The sequence below is a fragment of the Narcine bancroftii genome, chromosome 8 (assembly GCF_036971445.1).
Source record: "Narcine bancroftii isolate sNarBan1 chromosome 8, sNarBan1.hap1, whole genome shotgun sequence".
NCBI lineage: Eukaryota > Metazoa > Chordata > Chondrichthyes > Torpediniformes > Narcinidae > Narcine > Narcine bancroftii.
Window position 1 is genome coordinate 159,471,774 of NC_091476.1, and position 21,818 is coordinate 159,493,591.

At 39.8% G+C, this 21,818-nt stretch overlaps 1 long non-coding RNA gene across 1 annotated transcript in view; it reads right to left on the reverse strand.

Annotated features, from left to right (window-relative positions):
* Positions 1 to 1,916: 1,916 nt before the first annotated feature.
* Positions 1,917 to 21,818, reverse strand: part of LOC138741483 (uncharacterized) — a 39,236-nt gene continuing 19,334 nt past the window's right edge. Inside the window, exons 2-3 of the long non-coding RNA XR_011343518.1 lie at positions 7,195 to 7,396; positions 1,917 to 3,595 (exon numbers count right to left, since the gene is read on the reverse strand). This is a non-coding gene — a long non-coding RNA (uncharacterized lncRNA). The remainder of the gene's footprint in view (positions 3,596 to 7,194; positions 7,397 to 21,818) is intronic.

The following is a 21,818-nucleotide window of genomic DNA, read 5'->3' on the forward strand; positions in this document are numbered from 1 at the left end:
TTGAATATAAACCTGTGTTTGGAAGACATTAATGATGAAATATTTCTCAGTTGTGATGCTATGGTAAAGTTGTATAAGACATTGGTGAAGGCAAATTTGGAGTATTGTGTGCTGCTTTGGTCACCTAACTACGGGAAACACAGCAATAAGATTGAAAGAGTGAAATCTTTACTGGGATGTTGCTGGGGCTTCAGGAACTGAGTTGCAGAGAAAAGTTTGGCCCATTCATAGATTACTATCATAATTAGAAGATTTAAGGAGTTTGGATGCTCCGAAGATTCACTATCCAGTATCTGAAGGTCGCTATTCGATCCGTATTTTCACAATTTTTACGTATACATTCATTAGAGGGAGGGGTTAGATTAGTTTTAAGTATTTTTTGTGTTTATATTTCTTTTTTTTTAAGATTAACTTGTTGAACATGGGTTTAAATATAGTTATCATGGATCATATCATTAATTAAGACAGAATTTACCCTTTCTTTAGATAAAGGGATTGTTTAATTTAGTAATTTAATTTATATGCAGAACTATAATGGATTATATTATGAGAAAGGGATAAATGGTTAATTACCATTTGATAGAATTTGATGTTTTAAATAAATATTGTTAAATAAACGATTATCGATAGGTTTTTGATTTATATTTAAATTATGATATGCTTATGTGATATATTAGATGACTTTTCATGTAGGATTTATATATCAAACTCAATAAAAATATTTTTAAAAGAAAAAGAAAAGGGAAAGGTTACACAGGTTAGGACTTTTTTTTTCCTGAAGCATGGAGGAATGTGGGGAGATTTGATGGAGGTTGAGGGGCGATTTGATGGAGGTATAGATATGAGGGGTATGGATAATTATGAGGGGTATAGATAAAGTAAATGCAAGTAGGCTTTTTCCACTGAAGTTGGGTGAGATACAAACCAGAGGACATGTGTTAAGGGTGAATAGGGAAAAGTTTAGGGGAAACATTAGGGGGAACTTGACACAAAGAATAGTGGGTGTGTGGAATGCGATGCCAGCTGAAGTGGTGAATGCGGACTCAATTCTCACATTTAAGAAAACTTTGGACAGGTATATGGATGGGAGGGGTATAGGGACTGGGTGCAGGTCAGTGGTATGAGGCCGAATAATATTTCAGCACAAACTAGAGGGGCCGAAGGGCTTGATTTCTGTGCTGCAATGTCCTATAGTTCAATGTGATCCATTTGTTGCAATTATGTGATCAATGTGGAAACTGCTAACTGATTGGTACAAGAGCTCCTTTACTCCTGCAGACATGGCTCTCTCATCAATATTGATTTCTACAGGTTGCACTTCTTCGTTAGCCTCTGTTCTCTCACGTTCTCTTGTCTGAAATGTGCTCGTTTGCTTCTTCATAATTAATTTGTAAGATATGAATTGTAATTTTATTTTTGCTTCTATTCCTGTCTCTCCACACACTCCTCCAATCTGAACCACAAATAAGTTCAGAGTATATGATACACCTACAGCTTTGCTGTGATGTGTCCTGAGGTGAAAATGCACTGTTGCCTAATAAAGAAACAAACAATTGCTTGGCTGAAAGATGATTCATGTCAAACTCAGGCAACCTTGGGAAATTGTCTCTTCAAGACTTTCTTGAGAAAACATGCAGAGATTTCCATTCAGTCCTTAGAAATGGATGCCAAGATAGAATTAATGATATCATTCTGATTTATCATTTTTTTTAAAAATGGAGTTCTGTTGACTGAGGACTGTGATCTGACTCCAACTCTTCAAGAACAGCATAGATTACAAAATCCAATATCAGTTCCTCAACATTATTCTGGTGTGTACATTCCTATATATTTAAGAATCAATAAGAACTTGAATGTTGTCATTGTATTTCTTTCTTTTAAATATTTTATTTAAAATGTTTAACCATACATGCATTCAATTATATTTCAAAATACAGGTGTAATAATGTATTTAGTATCAAATACATGATGATAAATACCCCCACCCCCCTTACAGTCCCAAGAAAAAAACGAAAATAAAGTATAGAATTAAATGTTGAGAAAGAAAAGAAAGAATAAGAATGAGAAGGAGGATGGACTAAAGTTCACATCTATTTCATCATTAATGGGTTACATGCAGGTCTTAAAGACTAAGAAGAACTTTTAGAAATCTAAAATAATTAAAAGTTTAATCCTAATTTTTGTAGATATAGATGCCAAATTTGTAAGAATATATCATAACTTTTTCTTAAATTATATGTAAATTTTCTCAAGGGGAACACAACTTTGCCTTTCTGCACTCCATCATTTCAAACTTGTTTGTGCATCAGATTTCCAAGTAACTGCAAAACATTTTCTGGCCTCTGCTTAATGCAATTTTAACAAATTCTATCTGGTATTTAGTTAATTTCAATTTAGGTCTTATCCCTATAATATTACCTAATAAAATAATTCTGGATTTTGTGGAAATTAGACTCCTGTAATTTGTTATTAAAAAACTTTCTCATTCCAGCCAGAGACCATGTTGAATGTAAAAAAAGTTCCCAACTTTTTGCCACATCTAAAACACTGATCTGATAAATCTGATTTCGATTTATTTAATTTTTGTAGTGTGAGGTATAACTGATGTAAAAAATTATGTTGTACCAGTCTATATCTTACATTTATTGCATTAGTCATACAGTATTGACATAAATCAGCCCAATTCTTCACACCTATTATCACATTGAATCCCATCTTTTTCTAGATTTATGAATCCCCAGTTTAGGGGTCCCATTTGAAGTAAATGATAAATTACTGAAATAGATTTATTTATATTTCCCTTTCTTATTAGAATCTCTATATCACTATACATTGTGGGACCCAGTTTATCCATTAAATATGCTCTGAATTTGAAAATAGCAAAATATCATATCATTAAGAATACCATATTTATCCTTAAGCTGTTGAAATGACATCAATTGCCCTTGCTCAATGTATCTGGACCCTTTACGAGACTATATTTCAAGGTATAAGTCTGTTATGAGAGTCAAAGGAGTTTTAAGAGCTAAATGGCTCTTTATTCCAATTTCTGGATTTGTAATTATGCTAAGTTTTAATTCTTCTGCTGTGCTCACTCCTATGCATTTTAGAGTCAATAAAAGCTGGAATATTGTCATTGTATTTCTGATGAAAATTGATATGGGCTTCTCTGAAATGGTCTTGTTGGCAGTCTTCTGCTGGTGGCAGAGGTATCACTTGTGGTTTCATTTGCCCTGCTTGGTAAACAGTGCAAATTGGCAATAAATCCTCCAGATCTTTGTCAATACCTGGTCAATATGTGAAGCTTCTGGAAGTAGCCTTGTGTTTACAGTTCTGGCAGAGATCATTCATCCAAGAGTCTCAGGACTTTTGGATTTACTATTCTACACCTCTATGGTCTCTAATCATCAGCGAAAAAGTCAAATCTTCCAGGGCGAGTTGCTCATCCAAATTTGAACATTTTAGAGGGTCTGCGGACATGCTTCAGAAGTGTGCTTTGCTCTGTTAAGTCAGCAAATTTCTGCAAACTTGATGGGATAGTCATCATCCAGAGGTTGTAGGGAAAAAATGGCATTCTTTCTACCGACCTCAGAACCTGTTAGTTTGTATGAGCAAGGAAACAGTTGAAAAAAGAAAATGAGTAAATATGGTTCATGTTTTCAGTGTCTAACTGCAATTGAAATGCCCTGAAGGGCTTGCACACAGCATTTCATATTTATTCTATCATTCGTGCTCATTATTTGGAAACTTACCTTCCTGTCCTGGTGGGCTGTAGCCCTACTCTGTTGGCTATTATTTTATCTGCGATCATTTTGAAGCTTTATGAAATCAGATGCGGCATTATCCAACCTATTGTAAATTCCTCAATAACAAATTAGGCAGCAGTTTAATATAATTTCAAGGGATTGGTCTGAATTTAACACAGAAATGCTGGAGGAACTCAGCCAGTCTCGCAGCGTCCACAGGATGCAAATATATATTACTGACATTTCAGGCCTGAGCCCTTCCTCAAGGTGTGAGCAAAAAGCAGACAGCGGCCTATATTAAAAAGGCTGATGAAAAGGGAAGTATGAGAGGGGAAAGAGAATCTCCCAACCCACCAATCACCCCTTGGCATCTCCCCTGTGACCCCAGGAAACACTTCACTTGCGCCCACACCTCCTCCTTCACGACTATTTGGGGCCCTAAGCAGTCCTTCCAAGGGAAGCAACGCTTCACTTGTGAATCTGCAGGGGTCACCTGGTGCTGCTGTGGTGGTCTCCTCTGCATCAGAGAGATGGATGCAGACTGGGAGATTACTTCCTTCAGCACCTTGGCTCTGTCTGCTGCAATAGTGTAGATCTTCCACTGGAAACTCATTTCAATTCCCCACCCAATTCCCTTGCCGACATGCCTGTCCATGGTCTCATGCACTGCCAGATGGAGACCACCTGCAAATTGGAGGATCAACTGCTCATATTCCACCTGGCACCCTCCAAATGGATGGCATTAACATCACTTTCTCTGGTCTCCGTTAGCACCCACCCCCCACACCCATCTTTCCCTATTTCTCCTTTCTGATAGCTCTGTCTCTGTCTCTCTCTTTCTCTTTTCCCTTTCCCCTTTCTTCTTTCACAGAGTCAAAAACTACCCTCCTCCCCAAATCGATTTTCATCTTTCCTCTCTCCTGTCCTCTTATCATATCCAATTAACACCATTTTTCTGTAGGTCTGTACTCCCCCACCCCCATTTTTCCCTTTTCACCAGCCTTTTTAATATGGGCCCCTTTCCCCTTTTTTGCTCACTCCTGATGAAAAGTCAGGCCTGAAATGTCACTGATATATCCTTACCTGCTATGGACGTTATGAGACCTGCTGGGTACCTCCAGAAATTCTGGGTTTTTACCACAATCACAGCATCTGCAGACTTTTGTGCTTTACTGCATTAGACTGGGTTTTTATGTACAGGCTGCTCTGTTTTTATTTCATTTGGACATACAGCACTTTTGGCCCACGAGCTCATGAAGGCCAATTACACACAATTAACTTACCCTCCCGATACGTTTTGAAGGGTGGGAGGAAACCAGAGCACCTGGAGGAAACCCACACAGATACAGGGAGAACGTACAAACTCCTTACGGACAGCACCAGATTCAAATCTGGGTAGCAGGCGCTGTAATGACATCATCGTAACCGCTATGCTATCCGTGCCACCCACAGTTAATCAGTATATATCTGGTAATGGAGAAGAGGAAATGGATATAACCTCTAATCTATAGGATCTACCTTAATATCTGCTGTCCAGTTTTGACTGGTGAAGAGAGGGATGAGAATTAAGGTGCAATTTTCTTTACTTTGGCTAATTAATAGATCTCCAGCCTCTGAGTCAATAGATTATGGAGTCATGATGTACTCTATAAACAAGACCAACACTATTGCATTTTTATGTGGTGGTTAAATTTCGCCTTCCATATGAAACCATTAAACACTTAATTTTGGAACCAATTTTCCACACTGCACATTTAACACATTGAGAGGTCATAGTTTGTACAGTGGTGAGCGCAATGCTATTGCAGTGACCTGGGTTTGAATCTGGCACTGTCTGTAAGGATTTTGCATATTCTCTTGGGATCTGCATACGTTTCCTCTGGATTCTCCGGTTTCCTCCCACCATTCAAAAGGCAGGGGGGTTTGTAGATTAATTGGTATATTTGGGAGTGGGGAATGGGCTGATGGGCCAGAAGGGCATGTTGCCATACTGTATGCCTAAATTGTAAACATTTATAACCAGCCACAACTTCTTTCCCCAGTGAATTTCTGTGGCAGAAATATTCTCCCCACCCAGTCTATGCAGTCAGGTGAGGATAAATATCCCATGACACTTCTTAAAAAGGAGCAGATTTTACCTGGAGTCTTAACCAACCTTACATCAGCAAGTATCATGCAGAAACATACCTTTAATGGCCAGAATTCCATACATTTCAAGACCCACGCACTTATTTCAATCCCTCATTTTAATACCACTCTGATTGGATTGGTTGTTCAGCACTGAGGCTTCTCACATTTCACCAATGGGAAACTTCTGAACATTTTAGCTGCTAAGATAGGTTGATAAACAAATTCATGTTCTTTCTTTGATGTTCATTGATATAAAAAGATCGTACAATCTGCTGGGTGCAATAGATTAGCTTGAGGTCAATTGAAATGTGTCAGCTGCCATTTGGAAAAGTTTTGCAAAATAAGTTTATGCTGTAATTTTGCAGCTGAGAACTATTCATTCACTCATATTCATTGTGACTACTATTCATTAGGCCTTTTCAAACTGCAGCACCTGGGTAGCCCTCCGAGGACCCAGGTGAGGTTACCGGGTAGTTGGCACCTCCTGGTCCATTCAAACTGCAGGCTAATTTACCTGCTAAATCAATAACCTGGTGATTTAAGGGTGATCCTGTGATGATGTGGTGAGTGTGATGTGTCATACACTCACTGGAAGTCCCACCGAAAGTCAAATCGTGCAGTTCTAAGGGCAGACGGGAGGGATGTATGGATGCTGGCCCCTGCAACTATGTGGTGCAATAACAAAGCAGGCAAGTATTTTGAACATCATTGTTAGTTGTATGGAGGAACAACAGGGTATGTACGCTGAAGAAATGAAGAGATGGATAGAGGGGGATAGGCAGGGTGAGTTGATCAGTTGCAGCTGTAGGCGGCTGGTTTATGTGTGCTTCTTTCAACGCATAATAATGCCTTGATAATGCAAGCAGGCAAGAGCTGACGTCACCCGATTTACCGAGTAAGCCATTTTGACCTTTCAAATTGGCGGAGCAGGACGGCTCAGTAAGTTTTCCTGGGTTCCCAGACCACCTCTGAGGTAGGTCTAGGACCCAGGTCAATTATGACCAGGTTTGCCCAGTTAGGACCTTCCAAATTGCCCGATTCCCGGATTGTTAACCAGAAAAATTGCCCAGTTAATACGATTTTATCAGGGTAATTTGAAAGAGCCTATATTCAGACAATTATTTGTTGACTACATCTCCGCCCTATAATAAACCCATCCCAAACTCCATGACCTGGGCTTCAGCACCCACCTCTGCTACTGGACCCATGAATTCCTGTCCCACAGTTTATAATCAGTGAGGAGTGATAACGACACCTCTTCATCCCCATGTCCCACAAGGCTGTTAATCTGTTTCAGATCTGAAGAATGTTCACTGACCTGAAACGTTGCCTCTGGTTGTCTCTCCGCAGATGTCGCCTGATCTGCTGAGTATTTCGATCATCTTTTGTTTTATTTCAAGATATTCCTTATTTTCAGAAGTGTGTGCGAGCCGAGAACATTTCAGTTCCATGAACGTTAATTAGAAATCTGAAACCATGAAGCTCTAACTTTATTTCTTTCTCCACTGTTTTGCCTTCACCTGTGGTGAAATGCAGTAAAAGCCTTAATTTTAACCAGGCAATTCAACTCAGAGCAGGTAACACATAAAGCAACAGTTTAGACAGTCGTATTACAACAGTGGTTCTCAACCTTTTTATTTCCACTCACAAACTACTTGAAGTATTCCCTATGCCATAGCTGCTCTATGATTAGTAAGGGATTGCTTAAGGTAAGGGGAAAGAAAAAGTTTGAAACCACTGTTTTAATCATACCTAATTGACTCATTATGTGCATGGCTTCATAACTCCAATGACAATTTTTCTCAAGCATTTGAGTCGAGAGCAGTAATTCTCATGCTCCCTTCCCACTCACACACCACTTTCAGTAATCCTTTACTAATCACAGAGCACTGATGGCATAGGGATTACTTCAAGTAGTTTGTGAGTGGAAATAAAAAGGTTGAGAACCATTGCATTACAGTAAGTCAAATAGTGCAGGTATGAAGAAAATTACAACAACAATACAGGGTTGAGAGAAGGCAGATAAAAAAAAGAACAAGGACAAATTTTTGCCAGATAAGCATCCGATAAGTCCAGGTTAGTGTTTTCAAGCTCATGTACCTTCCATTTGATGAAACGGGGGGAAGGGAATGTGAATGGGGTGCAATGGTCCTTTCAGTCTAACCTGCTGGCTATTTCTAAAAGTTCCTGTTATACTTTGGACTTCTGGCATGAACTGCATTTTACTTTGGATCCTGGAGGTACTGTTGTAATCATTTGTACCATTCACATACATTTACTTCAGAATAGCAGGTACATATTTCTACCTGCTACCATCTTGTTGATAGTTTGAATAACTCTTTATTCAAAGAAAGGACCACAACGTAGCTTGGGATGAATACATGGAATGGTTAGGAAGAGATGTTACAAATAAAAATGACCAGGAAAAGGAGAAACAGGAAAAGGAGAGAGACAGTAGCAACTCCAGCAACTACAAAAGAGAAACAGAGTCAAGCAAAGACGGGCAGAGGGATATGTCACATTTGTGGCCCGATAGACGACACCAGGGTGACAGAGGCAGACAGCTGTGTGCTACAGCAGTCAAGGCGAAGCAGTTGCTTTATTTGTCAGCTTGCCAAATGACTCCCCTTGCGAAGTGGTGATTGGAGCGTTCCTCCAGCAAGACAGACGTTGGTTGAACCTTTAAATCAGCACAGAGAAAAGGGCACATTTCCTTTCAAACCTCAGGATATTTTGCTCACAATTTATCAAATCCAACTCGATAAAAACAAGTCAGGGAAAGTCATGGTTGGCACAATAAAAGGAATTGATTTCTCAGTAAGTTTTAGAGTCCGTTCCTTTAAAACTGTATAATAAAACAACACCTCAGGCTGATTGAAATGCAGCTGGTAAGAGCAGCGTTAGCAGGGGAGGGTGATTAATTGATGTGGTTCTGACATCTGATTTGTGCAGTCATTTCCCCAAAGTTGACAACTTGCTTTACTCCATTGCATGAAGACTTTGCAATGTAAGTATTCACAAAATGGAATATCGTGAATTTTCAACAAATAAAAGCAGTGCTATATTAGCAGACTCATTCTGCTTGTAATTCATAAAGCAACTGCCCGCCCCCCCCCCCTTATTTTACTTGGCAAATAGGGAACTTTCATGTCATGCACACATTTTAGAAAAGAAATTGACCCACAAGGAACTATGTCGAAGCTCAATCTGTTTGCCTGTTATTCGTGGACCAAAATCGGTGTTTGTCTACAAAGTGTTATGTCCCTTGGTGATCCTTCTCTTCCACAAAAGGCCTTGAACGTGAAAAGGCACATTGGGCCCCCGTCCAGGAAATGTAAGAGGGGCTGCTGTGATCTATCAATTCCGGAACACAGCCATGAAAGTAAAAATCAGCAGGCATTTTTAGAAAGGAGTCGTTTCATTCGTTTTTACAAAGGAACTGAAGGGTAAGAGATTCCTGCAGGAAGGTGCTGACACTTCATCCCTTCCGAAATTTCTCAAAAACATTATATATTTCTTTGTGCATAGAGGGACCGTGGCTGTTACACATAGGCAAAGCATGATGCAAAATTCTGCATTGATAAGTTGTTACAAACAGCCAGGAGATTCATCTATTTTGAGGTGGTCCTGCTTCAGAGAGAAACATCGGAATGGCCATGGAAAGAAATCAGATTCTCCCTTAATAGCACCATGGTATCTGTTCCTTCAATCAGGTCTTCCTTAAAAATCTTACCTTAAAGAAGAATTTTACACTCTCTCAGTTCTTTCCTTTTTTTGAAATGTTTCTTATTAAAGATGCAGAATTATTTTTGAGTGTCTACATACTCATAGTCAGTCTCTGGGTTCTGTTCTTGGAACCTATTATTATACTTCCAAGATCCTTGTATTTATTATATTCAGTTTTAAAATGGTGAATCTCCAGAGACATGCACACCATCACAAACCTAACTGTCATCCGCTCATTTTCTGCAATGTCTGGCAAAGAAGGTTTAAGCTCCTGCACATCCTGAGAATACACCTGTTTCTCAGGGGAAATCGGGTGAGAAACCTCATGCACAGAATGAACTCCAGGCCAGTGTTTCACTGCAAAACTCTCCTTCTTTCAGTCAAGTCAAATTTATTGCACAAGTACAACCCGACGAAACAACGATCTCAGTGAAAGCATGCAGGCACACTGCAAGCCATCTCACACATACAGACAAGCAATGCACGTTTTTAAATTACTTCCATAGAATGAACAGCAGAAACAGTTTATCTGCCATCTCCTCACTGATTAAATTGGATTTCTTCTCTGGGTCTAAATACGGAGACCCAGCAGTATTTTCACTGGATGTCTACAACTGTTTAAGAAGCTCACCTCCATCTTTTTTAAACATTTGCTGCCTTCCAATCTGCCGAGAGCTGTCTGGAGTGCAGAGAAGGTTGATAAATTACCACAAACTACTAAAACCTCTGCCATTTCTTTCTGTACCATGAGATATATTCCTTCAGGAACAGGGGACTTACCTACCAATAGACCCAATGATTTGCCTTGCGCAACCTCTTTAGCGACAATTGTAACGAGGTCCTCACCTCCCATTACATCCATAACATCTCTCTTTGGTATTTTGGCATCTTAGATGAGTCGTCCACTTCCAGGGCTTCAACCGTTCCCACATTTCCCAATATCAATTCCCCTTTCCTCATCTTCTATGCTCACTTTAGCCACCCTTTTCTACTTTATCTAATTGCAAAAGTCTTTTACTATCTGTTTTTATCTTTTTGTGATAATTAATTTTCATAATCACTCTTCCCTTTTTTTATTGCTCATTTAGTGAATGAAAGGAACATGTAACAGGTCAGGCAGCATCTGTCTTCAGATCCATTGAATTAATGGCTCAGGTCAATAATCTTCCATCAGAAGAGGGAAAATCAGATGGGGAACAAAGTTCAAACTTTTGATTTATTGTCATGGATGACATCACGTACAACCCGGAGATTCTTTTTCCTGCGGGTGAAGCAGAATTACCACTTATTGGTAGTGCAAAAAAAGCTGTACTCAAGAAGATAGGTACACATAAACAAATAAAGCAATGTAAGCAAAGTGACTGTGCAATACAGAGAGAAAAAAAGTCAATAAAATCCAAAAGTCCTTTAATGTGTCTGATTTGAGTTTGCTGTTGAGGAGTCTGATGATGAAGGGGTAGCAGCCGTTCCTTTTTTAAGGCGCATTTTACGATTCAGATGAATCTTCAAACCAGCACATTCCTTTCCAAGGGCTTGCAGCATTGCAGATGGAAGCCACTTCCATTAAATTGAAGAGGCTGTAAATACCCAGCAATGGCAAGTTTAAGCAATTCTGGGCCTGGCTGGCCATTCCAGATCCACAATCTTCTCATGGACAGTAACAGGCTACAGTTGCTGGATAGCGCACACAACAACGTGACCAGTGTTGGAGTGAAAGTGGAAGATTCACTTAATTATTCACTTAGTTATTCAGGGGGTGGAGAACAGCTCTGTGGTCCACGGGACAATATTCACTCCCTCAGTGCAGCTGTTCTGGTCACCTGGAAGAGGAGATACTTTTGAACTGTTGCGACTTCTCAAAGCTTCTTTGCATATGTTTCAGAGACTCATATGACAGAAACCTGATCATCCACAGCAGCCCTCAGACACTGAGAGCATTGCTCCAATGCTAAGATAGAGGCTGATCCATCAGCTGAGAGGTGTTGCTTGATGGTCAGGCGGTGACATGGAGGGAACCACCATTTCCATGCCAGAAAGAGTGGGCTCCAGGCTCTACACAGACCCCTATATAAGGTAAGAGTCACCCCGACATTTCACAATGGCCTGACCATGTCCCTTGTAGCAGTGATTGTGTAACATGTATTTTTTCAAAGAAAGTGGGAAGTGCATTAATGACTCTTCTGCAGGTTACAGGTTGGAGCTGTGAAATTTGGGTTTGGGTACATATCTAAGGGTGCGATAGGGCATCTGAATATTAGGTCGGCTTTACGATGGCAAATTGTTGGGTGAATAGAGAGGATTTATTGCATGGAGTAATGTATAGAGCGAATGGTCCATTTGGTGAGAGATGTGCTTAGTTGTCAATGCATACACATGTAGAGAATAGTTCCTCCACATTGCAAGCAACACCAGACCCCACTTTTTTAGCAATGTCACTCTATTTTCATTTGTCTCTGCTTTTCTCTTTTGCAGTTTCCACCAGATTCAAAGTTCAAAGTTCAGATTTATTCACATCAGTAAGTAAATTGCATTCAGCATTAATTCATATTACTTCAGGTGGTTTAAGTTTCATGTTCACACTGCAAACTTGACTGCTGCCTCTTCGGCCAGGAGGTGACGCAGCTTTCAATACAAGAGAGGTGAACCACAAATGCAGTGGTCGTGATCTGGTGGGGCAGACAGTTTAAGATCTGGTGGCACCTTGTGGCCAGAATGATGCATTACATGAAGCAGCCCATGATTGCACAATGGTTATTCATTTTGTTTATTTGGGAAATGTATTTGCTGTTCATCAGAGTTTAAAAACATATCAATTTTAAAACTCACATTCTGAACCACTATTAAGCATAAGGTAAGACTTCTTTTAACTCTAATTGAATGTATTCAGGTGCCATGCCGTTCGGCGTGGTTGATCAAGTCTCTCCATCCATCATGGTCTCTGACCCTCCAAATTGTAGTTGTTGCTTCCCCTACTTCTAAACGTGATGTTAATCCATCTTTCATTTTCATTCTCTGTCTGCATCTGCTTCTTTTCCCTTCCAGCTGTAACCAGATGTTCTAATGTATCTCTTCACATGATGTCTCCAAAGAATTTTGATTGATATTTTCTGATTCTTTTAAGATGTATGTTTTGTTTTAATTTTTTGTAGAATTTCTTTGTTTGTTATCCTGTCCATATATGATATACGTAGCATTTTTCTGAGAAACCACATCCCTACTACAGAAATAGAACGTTATACTGTGGAACATCCTCAACAGTTTCATGAAGCTGTTCTCCACCGGGAAGAAGATATCATTTCTGCCGGATTCAAACTCAGATCGCTGGTGCTATAATAGCATTGCTAATCATATCATCCGATTTGTATTCAACAATGAATGGGAGAATTTTGGAGACCAGCAAAAGATGACAAACTTTGATAAGGATGGAGAAAATCTTTAAAACTAGCAAGAAATATAAAATCAAAATACAAGAGCTTCTGCAAGAGTTAAAGGTAGAGGGTTACAAAAGTAAATGTTGATCCCTCGAAAAATTCAATGGAAGAATTAATATTGGGACAGGGAAATGCCAGGAACACTAAAAAGAATCTAGTTTCTGTTTTCACAGTACGAGGCTGTGTGGCATGGTTAACGTAGCGTTTAGCGCAACACTGTTACAGCCCCAGTGACATGGGTTCGAATCCAGCACTGTCTGTTTGAACATGCTCGCCATTTCTACGTGGGATTCTCCAGTTTATTCCTTCCCTTGAAAATGTACAGGGGATTGTAGGTTAATTGGGTGTAGATGAGCAGCATGGGCTCTTGAGCCAGAAGGACCTGCTATCGTGTGGAATGTCTATAAAAAGAGACTAAAACCAAGAGTAAAAAAAAAATGAACAATGAAAGACAGAGAAAAGCGAAGAACTTTAAAAAAAATACCAGAGGGAAAGAACAAGGGAAACCAAAGAGCTCAGAGCTGATGAATTCCTGTTTTCTGTGTTACCAGAAGAGATGCTCTGCAGAGCTAATACTTGATTTTGGAGATCATCTTTCAAAATTAATTCCCAGCAGATTGGAAAACAGCAAATATAATATCATAAATCATTGATGAGAGACTTGATTTGTGCTCTCCCATAAAGATCTGTCACTATTTAAAAGGGATTACATATTTTGATTCTGAAACATGCAATCCACCGATTCTAGCAGATTTCTGAGGTCTATGTACGTGAGAGGAGAACCTCTGTTTGGCAGAAATAAAGCCTTAGAACAACAATTTATTAATTTCTTAATTCCTGACTCGTGAGTCAAATCTTTTTTTGACATGCTTTTATCAGACTCTGCCACTCTTAACTTGTCTACAAAGTGGTTGTGCCTCCAGACAATATTTGTCATGATGCAAAGCAATTGGAATTCATGCATTATTTTGGAAAAAAATTATCAACTCATTAGGCACATTGCTGAATCTGGAGTGGGAATTATTGGGATTTGTCCCAATTCGAAGAAAGCAAAAAAAATGCTCCATCTTGTGGCCCTTCTGATATCTGGTCAAGGTATTCATTGCATAAACTGAAATGCACAAAATTCAACATTAACCTTTAATGAAAACAATGAATAAATTTACCAAAGGTTTGCTTATATAAACCCCATTATTAGGCAACAAGGGAATTTAAATGGGAACTTCTGCTGCCAGCAGAACTCACACGTTCTATTTTCTATGCTGTGTTAATATTATGGAAAGCACAAGCCAATGCTTAGAAATCCATTTACTGGAGTATTAAATGTTTCAAAGACTTTTTTATTCATAATATTTTTGCTTATTTTGAACAATTGCTCAATTAGAAATTTTGTTCAGTCACAGATCCCTGACTTCTGGCAATCCCCAAGGCGAACATCCTTGATTTGCTTTTTGATTTACAACTTACTCATAAAGGCTTAATATCTCTTATTTATAACAATTTGCTTGATACAAGAATAGCCTCATTAGTTAAAATCAAGAATGACTGGGAGCAAGATTTGAATCTTTCCTTCTCTAACAAGGTCTGAGACTCCCTTTGTGATCTGATTAATACAACCCCTCTTTCTGCACGACACTGTTTGTGGCAATTTAAAGTGGTCCATGGAGTACACATGTCTAAAGTTAAATTGTCTCATTTTTATTTAGATATAAATTCTCCATGTGACAAATGTAAAATTGGTGATGCCTCTTTGGTTCACATGTTTTGGACTTGCCCTAGCTTTAGAAAAATTTTGGAAATATGTTTTTCAAACATTATCATTTGAATTGCTCCTTTTGGATCATTTCAAGATGATGATGTATTTTTGACTTCAATTCAAAACCAAATTTTATCTTTTACATCACTGATGGCCAGACGTGCAATTTTGATTAAATGGAAAGACAATACTCCACCTACACATACAACATGGTTAAGCGATATTATGTCTTGTATAAGTTTAGAAAAAGATTAGATATGCCATTAAAGATTCAAATATTAACTTCCAAAAGACTTGGGACCCATTTATGGACTACTAACATAATCTTAAGAATTAGGGTTGTTCTAAAACTTTGGTGCTGTGCTGTCCATCTTCAGGTTGTTGTCACTTGTTTCCTACGTGTCAGCTTTAAACCTTACTTAGTGGTAGGAGTTCTGATTTTTTTTAAATCACTGACTGCTCGACTTTAGCTACCCCTCTTTTTATTTGTCCCTGCCAATTATCTCACGTACTCATCGCACAGATTAACACTCTGTATAACTCTTCAGTTGCCCTACTTGCGCCTTTTAAATTGTGGACACTCAATTGTCAGGAAGGCGCAAGAGTGACTGCACTTCCTGAGAAGAATAAAGCGGACAAGGTTACTGGCTACCATCATGTCAACCTCCTATAGGTGCTCTATCGAGAACATCATGGACGGCTGTATCACAGTGAGGTATGGTTCCTGCAGAGAAATGGATCGCAGGTCAATCCACAGGACCATAAGAGTGGCAGAGAGGATCAATGGAGTCTCCCTCCCCCTTATTGACGTGCTCTACTGGGATTGTTGTCTGAAGAAGGTGCACAAAATCATCGAGGACCCCTTCCACACTGCACACAGCATCTTTCAACTGCTACCATTGGGGAAGAGATACAAGAGTATCAGAGCCAGGCTAAGGAACAGCTTCTTCCCACGGGCAGTGAGAATGTTGATCGACCAAAGGAACTGCTTACACTAATCATCTAAGACTCATTTGTACAAAACAATATTTATTTATTTATTTGCTGTTTTCCAATCTGCTGGGAATTAATTTTGATAGATGCAGTAGTTGTCCTGCATATGTATTGTTTGCCTGTATGTGTGTTATGTCTGGTTGTGTGTCTGCATGTTTTTGCACCGAGGACGGAGAATGCTGTTTCATCGGATTGTAATTGTACAATCAGATGATAATAAACTTAATTTGAGGTTATAGTGCAGAAGGGGGAGATGATGACTTTCACTATGCGAAGATGAAATCATAAACATGCTTGCATCTAAATGATTTTATGATTTCACAAGGCACAGTTCAGAGGAGGAATCTCCTCTGATATACTTACGAAGATTCAGCCCTGCTTGTTGGGAAAATTCCAACCCATTTAGAAATCACAGCCACAGCTCATCACTACTTGGTTCATGTCATCTCACTACCTGCTTTCTGCCACTAGAAGGCACTCATGTATTTCCACAGCTCACTGAAAACACCCAGTTGATGTCTGTAGTGAACACCAAGACTTGGACTAGAACGGCTTCGTTCGTTCCAAATACCCCATCCTACACATTCCCCACCATCCATTTGTCAAATCCAGCTCAAGAATCAAGGCTGACATGCTAATGCAGAACTGGTAAAAATGTTGCACTGTTAAGAAGTGCAGCCTTTTTCGTAAATGTGTTAACACAATTCTCCTTATTCCCTCAGTATGACATAAAAGATCCCATTAAAGCATTTTTAAAAAGAACTGTGAATTATTCCCGCTGTCCTGCCTGCTATCAATTCTCCAGCCAACACCTGATTAAAACCATAGAACATTCCAGCACAGAAACAGACCCTTCTATTCTGTGCCAAACCATTTTTTTTTTGCCTACTTCCTCTGACCTGCACCCAGTCCACAGCCCTCCATACTTCTCCCATCCATGTACCTGTCCAAAATCTTCTTAAATGTTAAAATTGAGCCCACATTCACCACTTCAGCTGGCAGCTTGTTCCATACTCCCACCACTCTCTATGTGAAGAAATTCCTGCTCATGTTCTCCTTAAAATTTTCACTTTCACTCTTAACCCATGTCCTCTGGTTTGTATCTTACCTACCCTCAGTGGGAAATGTCTTTCTACATTTACTCTGCCTATCCCCCTTCAATTTTAAATACCTCAATCAAATCTCCCCTCATTCTTCTACGCTCCTAAAGTCCTAACTTGTTTAACCTTTCCCTATAACTCAGTTCCTGAGGTTCAGGCAACATCCTAGTCAATCTTTTCTGCACTCTTTCTATCTTAATGATATATTTCTTGTAGTTAATTGACCAAAACTGCAAACAATACAGGCAGTCCCTGTGTAACAAACTTACAGACAACCTGTACTTACGAACTGACTGTTCCCCCAATTCGTGCATGCATATAATATTACCTCATGAATGCCATTTCAGGTATGCAAGACAGTGATGAAACAAGAGTAAGTGTTAACTTTTAATCATGATCTTTGAAAGCTGCTGGACCAAATAACAACATTCCAGTCAGAGTCCTCAGGGGAAGTTCAGCTTAGCTTCTCCCTGAGAAGCGCTGAGGTCCCAATGTGCTTCAAAGCCTCCACCATTGTCCCGTACTGAAGAAGTCATCTGTGTCCTGCCTCAATGACTACCAACCTATCACATTCACATCTACCATCATGAGGAGCTATGAGAGGCTCGTCATGGGGAACATCAAGCTTCTGCTGCCCCTTTCACTGGACTCCCTGCAGTTTGCATACAGATCTAACCGCTCTATGGATGATGCCATTGCCACCACCCTCCATCTAGCCTTCACCCATCAGGAAAAAAAGGCTTCGCAAGTTTGAATGCTGTTTATTGTCTTCAGTTTGGCATACAACACAATTATTCCTGAAAGGGAAGAAGAGCCTGTTGGGTCTAAACACCTCCCTCTGCAATTGGATTCTTGACTTCCTGTCGGGGAGAACTCAAGCAGTCTGGATCGGAAACAGCACTTCCAGGACCATCACACTGAGCACGGGCCCCCCAACCCTCCCCCACCCCCAACTCCCAGCCCCCCGCCCTCAGGGCTGCGTGCTTATCCCACTTCTGTTCACTCTGCTGACAAAACACAGCTCGAACCACGTCATCAAGTTCGCTGACAACAAAACCATGGTGGGCCTTATTAATAAAAATGATGAGTCAATGAACAAGCATAAGGTGCAGACCCAACAACCCTGTATCTGAATGTTAATAAAACAAAAGAGATGGTTGTTGACTTCAGGAGAGCCCAGGTGGACCATGCTCCACTGACCATTGTCGGCACTACCGATGAGGTCGTCAAGAGTATCGAGTTCCTTCGTGTGCTCTTGGCGGAGAGCCTCAACTGGTCCCTTAACACCAACTCCACAGCTAAGAATGCCCAGCAGTCCCTCTACTTCCTGCGAAGGCTGAAGAAAGTTCACTACTTTCTACAGACTCACTACATTTTACAGAGGATGTACTGAGACCATCCTGAACAATTGCCTGGTTTGGAAGCTATACCCCCTCAGACCATAATACCCTGCAAAGGAGAGTAAAATCAGCAGAGAAGATCATTGGGGGCTTTCTTCCTATCATGACAGACATCTACAGCATACGATGCACATGGAAAGCAATAACATTGTGAAGGACTCCACACACCCCTCACGTAAACCTTTCTTCCTTCTGCCACCTGGTAGGAGGTACCATAGCTCTTGGGGCCCTTATGTCCAGATTGGGCCTCAGAGTTTCTTCTCCCAAGCCATCAGACTCCTGAATTCCAGAACATATGTGGATAATGTGCCATGGACTTTCATTCTATATGTCTTAAAATTTTAACTTTTATTTTAACTTATATTTATGTAATTTGCTCCGTGGTCCTGGAGAAACGTTATCTCATCTTCACTGTGCACTGAACAATAAATAAAGGTGATTTAACTTGACCGTTTTTTCTTTAGATAGGTAAAATATATACTATAAAGTAACATTTGACTAACTAAAAATTATAATTAAAAATCATATGTACCTGCTCCAACTTACCTACAAATTCGACTTAAAGACAGACTTAGGAACGGAACTCATTCGTAACCTGCCTGTACTTCAAATTTGACATCACCAATGTCTTATACAATTTTACTATAACATCACAACTCCTATACTAAATACTTTGATTTATGAAGGCCAATATCCCAAAAGCTCTCTTTATAACCCTATCCACCTCTGACACCAGTTTCAGGGAATTATATATCTGTATTCCCAAATCCCTCTGTTCTACTGTACTCCTCAGTGCCCTACCATTTACCGTGTATGTCTTTCTTGGCTTGTCCTTCCAAAATGCAACACCTTGCACTTGTCCACTTATAAATTCCATCTGCCATTTTTCAACTCATTTTTCCAGCTGGTCCAGATCCCTCTGCAAGCTTTGAAAACCTTCTTCACAGTCCACAATGCCTCCAATCTTAATGTCATCTGCAAACTTGCTGATCCAATTTACCTGATCATTGATATAGATGACAAATTACAATGATTTCACCACCACACCCTGAGACACACCACTAGTCACAGGCCTCCAGTCTGAGAAGCAATCATCCACCACTACTCTCTGGCTCCTCCCGTTCAGCCATTATCGAATCCAGTTCACTACTTCACAATGAACAGATCTGTAATTTCTTGACTAACTTCCCACGTGGAATCTTATCAAAGACCATACTAAGTCCACATCTAAATCTTTTCCTTTGTCAACTTTCCTGGTAACCTCCTCAAAAAACTCTATAAGATTGCTCAAACATGTCCTTCAATGCACAAAGGCATATTGACTATCCAAATACTTGTATATCTGATCTCTTAGAACACTTTCCAATAGTCTACCTACTACTGACATCAAGCTCACTGGCCTATAATTTCCATGTTTACTTTTGGAGCCTTTTTTAAACAACAGAATAATGTGAGCTACCCTCTAATCCTTTGGCACCACACGCATGGCTAAGGACATTTTAAATCTTTCTGCCAGACCCCTACAATTTCTACACTAGCCTCCCTTAAGGTTCACAGGAATATCTTGTCAGGCCCTGGGGTTTTATCCACCCTTATTTGCTTTAAAACAGCCAGCACTTCTTCCTCTTTAAATCTGTATAAGTTGTTTTCCTTACTTCCCACAACTCTGTTTCCTGAGTGAATACTGATGAAATAAAAACATTTAAGATCTCCTCTATCTCTTTTGGCTTCAAACAAAGCCGACCAATCTGATCTTCAAGGGGACTAATTTTGTCCCTTACTATCCTTTTGCTCTTAAGATATTGTCTGCCAAAGGAACCTCGTGTCTTTTTTTAACCTTCCTGATTTATTTCTTGAGGTTTTTCTTGCATTTTTTATACCCCACAAGTATTTCCTTTGCTCCATGTTGCCTATACCTACTATACACCTCTCTATTGTTCCAAACAAGATCACCAATATCTCTGGAAAACCAAGGTCCCTATTCCTTCTAACCTTGCCTTTAATCCTGATGGGAACATACAAACTCTGTATTCTCAAAATTTCATCTTTGAAGATCCACCACTTACCTCGCACATCCATGCCAGAAAATAAATTTCCAATCCATGGATTCTAGATCGTTTCTCATTTCCTCAAAATTGGCCTTTCCTCCATTTAGAATCTCAACCCGAGGCACAGACCTATCCTTCTCTAGAATTAATGGCTGTATGTTGAACTCTCCACTGGCCACCATGACAGAGGGGCTCCGAATAAGAGGTACAAGGACTCTCCGAAGTAATCCCTTGATGCCTGTCACACTGGCCGTCGCCAGTGCTCTGCTCTAGCCTCTGATGACGCAGCCTGACAACACACCATTCACCAGTCTGTCTTCTCCTTCGAGAACACACACAGGGCGGGTCTTGAGGGACAAAAGGAAATGGAGGAAGAACCGTGATACAGCAGCACCAAACCCAGAATGGAATTTCCCTTGCTGCCACTGTGGCCGGGCATGACTGTCCTGTATTGGCCTCGTCAACCACCAGCGAACCTGCAGCATATGTGGAGAGCCCCCTTCCTAAATCTTCATTCGTGAAGCCAAGCCATGATGATGATGAATGGCATCATGATTAGTGGACCCAAAATGTTCCCCTACTTCTGACACCTGTCCTGTCTCGTTCCCTAACAGGAGATCCCTCGCTGATTGGTACCTCTATATATTGATTTTAAAAATTTTCCTGAACACATTGGACAAACAGTATCAGAGTTCCAGTCAATATGTGGAAAATTAAAATCTCCTACTATCACAACCTTATGTTTGTGATTTAATTTTCTGCAAAGGCATACTGTTAGCACATTACTTGATGTGCTTTCAACAATACAACTGTCACAACATGGTTGGGGAAATTATGAAAGGTGCTGTATAAATCTAACTCTTCTTAATATATTGAAAGCCTCCTAGTTCCTCTCATGTTTTCCCATTCTTCCCCAGATTTCAGGAAATGTTATATTTCTCATTGCCATTAATCATGCAATGTTTATACTTCTGGACTAGGTTCGGTGAAATCGAAACCTAACTTCTCATCTTTTCAATCTTGGCCTTATGTAACCACTTAACTATTACATTTCAATTGCTACAAACCATAGTTAAATCTCCGACACACCTTTTGATCTGTTTTCAATTCAATGTGCTGAGTTTCACCTAGAATATTAGAAAGAACTTAAAAAGTTTGAGTGAGCAGCACAAATTTACTCAAAGAATAAAGGTTTAAGATAGCATGAACCGAATTGAGTGAATAGCTTGCTTCCATGCTTACATGACTCTAAGATTTGAATAGTTTGCTTCCATGCTTACATGACTCTAAGATTTGAATAGCTTGCTTCCATGCTTACATGACTCTAAGATTTGAATAGCTTGCTTCCATGCTTACATGACTCTAAGATTTGATATTGTCAAAGTGATCTGCAGTGTTTCCTGTAAGGAACATTTTTTATGCCACAATATTGCCAGTATCATTGGGCAGTGAGTGTAATTTATATTGGAAAACAATATGAGCTTCTTA